Source organism: Schistocerca cancellata, unplaced genomic scaffold (genome assembly GCF_023864275.1).
Source record: "Schistocerca cancellata isolate TAMUIC-IGC-003103 unplaced genomic scaffold, iqSchCanc2.1 HiC_scaffold_662, whole genome shotgun sequence".
Taxonomy (NCBI): domain Eukaryota; kingdom Metazoa; phylum Arthropoda; class Insecta; order Orthoptera; family Acrididae; genus Schistocerca; species Schistocerca cancellata.
The window spans coordinates 74,025-80,739 of NW_026046673.1; the positions used below are offsets into that span (position 1 = coordinate 74,025).

Consider the following 6,715-nt stretch of genomic DNA (forward strand, 5'->3'; position numbering starts at 1 on the left):
TTTGATTTGTAACCACGAATTTATTCCTTAGTCGTCTCGTCTCGTCTCGTCTCGTCTCGTCCCGCAGACGTTTTTCGTGCTTGCGCTGTCATATGGACCACGACCCGAGCGGCAGCGAGCGGCAGTCGAGCAAAGTCGGGACAAGTCGGGACGGGGACAGGGACAGGGATAGGAATGGTGCGAATGCACTGCAAACTACGCAGACACCTGGTGTGAGGCGCGGCGAGGCGAGGCGAGGCGAGGCGAGGAAGCCCACATCGCTACCAGTGGGCCCTCCAGCACGACACTGCCACACCCCGCACAGGCCCTCCGCTGAACACCAGGGACAAGATGCGTCCTCCGCTAGTGTCGAAGGCTGAACGCGCCCAGCGAATGACAGGGGGTGCAACGAGCAGCAGTGCGTCTCACACACGCGGCGGTGCGCCCGCCAATTCGGCCGTCACTCTGCTGGGACGCCGGGCGCGCCTCCCCGCGCCGTCCTCGAGGAACTGGCGGTTGCGGAAGGAAGCGCTTTCGTCAAATGCGGCCGAAAACTAACATTTTGTGTGTTGGGAGAAAAGCCGAACGCGAATTCTGCCGTGCTCCTACATTAGATGAGCGCCAACGGCGATACCATGATGAATACACCGGTTCTCGTCCGACCACCGAAGTTAAGCATCATCATGCCCGGCTAGTACTTGGATGGGTGACCGCCTGGGTCAACCCGGGTGCTGTTGGCTCCCTTCCCGTTTTTTTTTTTTTGTTATGTTGCCAGCCCAATTTTCAAACTACGTTTCTGTTGTGACAAAGATGCTTCCTTAAGCCTTTTAAACTACTGTAATGGTACGAAAATGCAGTAATTAACTCAGTTTGAGGGAGAATGTGCTAACCAAGTTTGCCAAGAAGACTTTGAAAACGACAAAACAGTACGAATCGGCAGGTGATTTCTGAAATACGTCACCGCCTATTGTTGTGTAGGAATGTAGAGTTCCAAATTTGATTTGTAACCACGAATTTATTCCTTAGTCGTCTCGTCTCGTCTCGTCTCGTCTCGTCCCGCAGACGTTTTTCGTGCTTGCGCTGTCATATGGACCACGACCCGAGCGGCAGCGAGCGGCAGTCGAGCAAAGTCGGGACAAGTCGGGACGGGGACAGGGACAGGGATAGGAATGGTGCGAATGCACTGCAAACTACGCAGACACCTGGTGTGAGGCGCGGCGAGGCGAGGCGAGGCGAGGCGAGGAAGCCCACATCGCTACCAGTGGGCCCTCCAGCACGACACTGCCACACCCCGCACAGGCCCTCCGCTGAACACCAGGGACAAGATGCGTCCTCCGCTAGTGTCGAAGGCTGAACGCGCCCAGCGAATGACAGGGGGTGCAACGAGCAGCAGTGCGTCTCACACACGCGGCGGTGCGCCCGCCAATTCGGCCGTCACTCTGCTGGGACGCCGGGCGCGCCTCCCCGCGCCGTCCTCGAGGAACTGGCGGTTGCGGAAGGAAGCGCTTTCGTCAAATGCGGCCGAAAACTAACATTTTGTGTGTTGGGAGAAAAGCCGAACGCGAATTCTGCCGTGCTCCTACATTAGATGAGCGCCAACGGCGATACCATGATGAATACACCGGTTCTCGTCCGATCACCGAAGTTAAGCATCATCATGCCCGGCTAGTACTTGGATGGGTGACCGCCTGGGTCAACCCGGGTGCTGTTGGCTCCCTTCCCGTTTTTTTTTTTGTTATGTTGCCAGCCCAATTTTCAAACTACGTTTCTGTTGTGACAAAGATGCTTACTTAAGCCTTTTAAACTACTGTAATGGTACGAAAATGCAGTAATTAACTCAGTTTGAGGGAGAATGTGCTAACCAAGTTTGCCAAGAAGACTTTGAAAACGACAAAACAGTACGAATTGGCAGGTGATTTCTGAAATACGTCACCGCCTATTGTTGTGTAGGAATGTAGAGTTCCAAATTTGATTTGTAACCACGAATTTATTCCTTAGTCGTCTCGTCTCGTCTCGTCTCGTCTCGTCCCGCAGACGTTTTTCGTGCTTGCGCTGTCATATGGACCACGACCCGAGCGGCAGCGAGCGGCAGTCGAGCAAAGTCGGGACAAGTCGGGACGGGGACAGGGACAGGGATAGGAATGGTGCGAATGCACTGCAAACTACGCAGACACCTGGTGTGAGGCGCGGCGAGGCGAGGCGAGGCGAGGCGAGGAAGCCCACATCGCTACCAGTGGGCCCTCCAGCACGACACTGCCACACCCCGCACAGGCCCTCCGCTGAACACCAGGGACAAGATGCGTCCTCCGCTAGTGTCGAAGGCTGAACGCGCCCAGCGAATGACAGGGGGTGCAACGAGCAGCAGTGCGTCTCACACACGCGGCGGTGCGCCCGCCAATTCGGCCGTCACTCTGCTGGGACGCCGGGCGCGCCTCCCCGCGCCGTCCTCGAGGAACTGGCGGTTGCGGAAGGAAGCGCTTTCGTCAAATGCGGCCGAAAACTAACATTTTGTGTGTTGGGAGAAAAGCCGAACGCGAATTCTGCCGTGCTCCTACATTAGATGAGCGCCAACGGCGATACCATGATGAATACACCGGTTCTCGTCCGACCACCGAAGTTAAGCATCATCATGCCCGGCTAGTACTTGGATGGGTGACCGCCTGGGTCAACCCGGGTGCTGTTGGCTCCCTTCCCGTTTTTTTTTTTTTGTTATGTTGCCAGCCCAATTTTCAAACTACGTTTCTGTTGTGACAAAGATGCTTCCTTAAGCCTTTTAAACTACTGTAATGGTACGAAAATGCAGTAATTAACTCAGTTTGAGGGAGAATGTGCTAACCAAGTTTGCCAAGAAGACTTTGAAAACGACAAAACAGTACGAATCGGCAGGTGATTTCTGAAATACGTCACCGCCTATTGTTGTGTAGGAATGTAGAGTTCCAAATTTGATTTGTAACCACGAATTTATTCCTTAGTCGTCTCGTCTCGTCTCGTCTCGTCTCGTCCCGCAGACGTTTTTCGTGCTTGCGCTGTCATATGGACCACGACCCGAGCGGCAGCGAGCGGCAGTCGAGCAAAGTCGGGACAAGTCGGGACGGGGACAGGGACAGGGATAGGAATGGTGCGAATGCACTGCAAACTACGCAGACACCTGGTGTGAGGCGCGGCGAGGCGAGGCGAGGCGAGGCGAGGAAGCCCACATCGCTACCAGTGGGCCCTCCAGCACGACACTGCCACACCCCGCACAGGCCCTCCGCTGAACACCAGGGACAAGATGCGTCCTCCGCTAGTGTCGAAGGCTGAACGCGCCGAGCGAATGACAGGGGGTGCAACGAGCAGCAGTGCGTCTCACACACGCGGCGGTGCGCCCGCCAATTCGGCCGTCACTCTGCTGGGACGCCGGGCGCGCCTCCCCGCGCCGTCCTCGAGGAACTGGCGGTTGCGGAAGGAAGCGCTTTCGTCAAATGCGGCCGAAAACTAACATTTTGTGTGTTGGGAGAAAAGCCGAACGCGAATTCTGCCGTGCTCCTACATTAGATGAGCGCCAACGGCGATACCATGATGAATACACCGGTTCTCGTCCGATCACCGAAGTTAAGCATCATCGGGCCCTGCTAGTACTTGGATGGGTGACCGCCTGGGAAACCCGGGTGCTGTTGGCTCCCTTCCTGTTTTTTTTTTTTTGTTATGTCGCCAGCCCAATTTTCAAACTACCTTTCTGTTGTGACAAAGATGCTTCCTTAAACCGTTTAAACTACTGTAATGGTACGATAATGCAGTAATTAACTCAGTTTGAGGGAGAATGTGCTAACCAAGTTTGCCAAGAAGACTTTGAAAACGACAAAACAGTACGAATTGGCAGGTGATTTCTGAAATACGTCACCGCCTATTGTTGTGTAGGAATGTAGAGTTCCAAATTTGATTTGTAACCACGAATTTATTCCTTAGTCGTCTCGTCTCGTCTCGTCTCGTCTCGTCCCGCAGACGTTTTTCGTGCTTGCGCTGTCATATGGACCACGACCCGAGCGGCAGCGAGCGGCAGTCGAGCAAAGTCGGGACAAGTCGGGACGGGGACAGGGACAGGGATAGGAATGGTGCGAATGCACTGCAAACTACGCAGACACCTGGTGTGAGGCGCGGCGAGGCGAGGCGAGGCGAGGCGAGGAAGCCCACATCGCTACCAGTGGGCCCTCCAGCACGACACTGCCACACCCCGCACAGGCCCTCCGCTGAACACCAGGGACAAGATGCGTCCTCCGCTAGTGTCGAAGGCTGAACGCGCCCAGCGAATGACAGGGGGTGCAACGAGCAGCAGTGCGTCTCACACACGCGGCGGTGCGCCCGCCAATTCGGCCGTCACTCTGCTGGGACGCCGGGCGCGCCTCCCCGCGCCGTCCTCGAGGAACTGGCGGTTGCGGAAGGAAGCGCTTTCGTCAAATGCGGCCGAAAACTAACATTTTGTGTGTTGGGAGAAAAGCCGAACGCGAATTCTGCCGTGCTCCTACATTAGATGAGCGCCAACGGCGATACCATGATGAATACACCGGTTCTCGTCCGACCACCGAAGTTAAGCATCATCATGCCCGGCTAGTACTTGGATGGGTGACCGCCTGGGTCAACCCGGGTGCTGTTGGCTCCCTTCCCGTTTTTTTTTTTTGTTATGTTGCCAGCCCAATTTTCAAACTACGTTTCTGTTGTGACAAAGATGCTTCCTTAAGCCTTTTAAACTACTGTAATGGTACGAAAATGCAGTAATTAACTCAGTTTGAGGGAGAATGTGCTAACCAAGTTTGCCAAGAAGACTTTGAAAACGACAAAACAGTACGAATCGGCAAGTGATTTCTGAAATACGTCACCGCCTATTGTTGTGTAGGAATGTAGAGTTCCAAATTTGATTTGTAACCACGAATTTATTCCTTAGTCGTCTCGTCTCGTCTCGTCTCGTCTCGTCCCGCAGACGTTTTTCGTGCTTGCGCTGTCATATGGACCACGACCCGAGCGGCAGCGAGCGGCAGTCGAGCAAAGTCGGGACAAGTCGGGACGGGGACAGGGACAGGGATAGGAATGGTGCGAATGCACTGCAAACTACGCAGACACCTGGTGTGAGGCGCGGCGAGGCGAGGCGAGGCGAGGCGAGGAAGCCCACATCGCTACCAGTGGGCCCTCCAGCACGACACTGCCACACCCCGCACAGGCCCTCCGCTGAACACCAGGGACAAGATGCGTCCTCCGCTAGTGTCGAAGGCTGAACGCGCCCAGCGAATGACAGGGGGTGCAACGAGCAGCAGTGCGTCTCACACACGCGGCGGTGCGCCCGCCAATTCGGCCGTCACTCTGCTGGGACGCCGGGCGCGCCTCCCCGCGCCGTCCTCGAGGAACTGGCGGTTGCGGAAGGAAGCGCTTTCGTCAAATGCGGCCGAAAACTAACATTTTGTGTGTTGGGAGAAAAGCCGAACGCGAATTCTGCCGTGCTCCTACATTAGATGAGCGCCAACGGCGATACCATGATGAATACACCGGTTCTCGTCCGACCACCGAAGTTAAGCATCATCATGCCCGGCTAGTACTTGGATGGGTGACCGCCTGGGTCAACCCGGGTGCTGTTGGCTCCCTTCCCGTTTTTTTTTTTTTGTTATGTTGCCAGCCCAATTTTCAAACTACGTTTCTGTTGTGACAAAGATGCTTCCTTAAGCCTTTTAAACTACTGTAATGGTACGAAAATGCAGTAATTAACTCAGTTTGAGGGAGAATGTGCTAACCAAGTTTGCCAAGAAGACTTTGAAAACGACAAAACAGTACGAATCGGCAGGTGATTTCTGAAATACGTCACCGCCTATTGTTGTGTAGGAATGTAGAGTTCCAAATTTGATTTGTAACCACGAATTTATTCCTTAGTCGTCTCGTCTCGTCTCGTCTCGTCTCGTCCCGCAGACGTTTTTCGTGCTTGCGCTGTCATATGGACCACGACCCGAGCGGCAGCGAGCGGCAGTCGAGCAAAGTCGGGACAAGTCGGGACGGGGACAGGGACAGGGATAGGAATGGTGCGAATGCACTGCAAACTACGCAGACACCTGGTGTGAGGCGCGGCGAGGCGAGGCGAGGCGAGGCGAGGAAGCCCACATCGCTACCAGTGGGCCCTCCAGCACGACACTGCCACACCCCGCACAGGCCCTCCGCTGAACACCAGGGACAAGATGCGTCCTCCGCTAGTGTCGAAGGCTGAACGCGCCCAGCGAATGACAGGGGGTGCAACGAGCAGCAGTGCGTCTCACACACGCGGCGGTGCGCCCGCCAATTCGGCCGTCACTCTGCTGGGACGCCGGGCGCGCCTCCCCGCGCCGTCCTCGAGGAACTGGCGGTTGCGGAAGGAAGCGCTTTCGTCAAATGCGGCCGAAAACTAACATTTTGTGTGTTGGGAGAAAAGCCGAACGCGAATTCTGCCGTGCTCCTACATTAGATGAGCGCCAACGGCGATACCATGATGAATACACCGGTTCTCGTCCGATCACCGAAGTTAAGCATCATCGGGCCCTGCCAGTACTTGGATGGGTGACCGCCTGGGAAACCCGGGTGCTGTTGGCTCCCTTCCTGTTTTTTTTTTTTTGTTATGTCGCCAGCCCAATTTTCAAACTACCTTTCTGTTGTGACAAAGATGCTTCCTTAAACCGTTTAAACTACTGTAATGGTACGATAATGCAGTAATTAACTCAGTTTGAGGGAGAATGTGCTAACCAAGTTT

General features: G+C 55.1%; 2 non-coding genes and 5 pseudogenes across 2 annotated transcripts; all 7 read left to right on the plus strand.

Moving 5' to 3' along the window:
- The first annotated feature begins 599 nt into the window (after positions 1 to 599).
- On the plus strand, positions 600 to 719 carry LOC126138541 (5S ribosomal RNA; annotated as a pseudogene).
- An 854-nt stretch (positions 720 to 1,573) lies between these two features.
- Positions 1,574 to 1,693, plus strand: LOC126138526 (5S ribosomal RNA; annotated as a pseudogene).
- Positions 1,694 to 2,545: 852 nt separating this feature from the next.
- On the plus strand, positions 2,546 to 2,665 carry LOC126138542 (5S ribosomal RNA; annotated as a pseudogene).
- Positions 2,666 to 3,519: 854 nt separating this feature from the next.
- LOC126138563 (5S ribosomal RNA) lies at positions 3,520 to 3,638 on the plus strand. Its single transcript, XR_007528231.1, has one exon. It is a non-coding gene; the product is annotated as a 5S ribosomal RNA (ribosomal RNA).
- An 854-nt stretch (positions 3,639 to 4,492) lies between these two features.
- On the plus strand, positions 4,493 to 4,612 carry LOC126138543 (5S ribosomal RNA; annotated as a pseudogene).
- An 853-nt stretch (positions 4,613 to 5,465) lies between these two features.
- Positions 5,466 to 5,585, plus strand: LOC126138545 (5S ribosomal RNA; annotated as a pseudogene).
- Positions 5,586 to 6,439: 854 nt separating this feature from the next.
- LOC126138566 (5S ribosomal RNA) lies at positions 6,440 to 6,558 on the plus strand. Its single transcript, XR_007528234.1, has one exon. It is a non-coding gene; the product is annotated as a 5S ribosomal RNA (ribosomal RNA).
- The last annotated feature ends 157 nt before the right edge of the window (positions 6,559 to 6,715 follow it).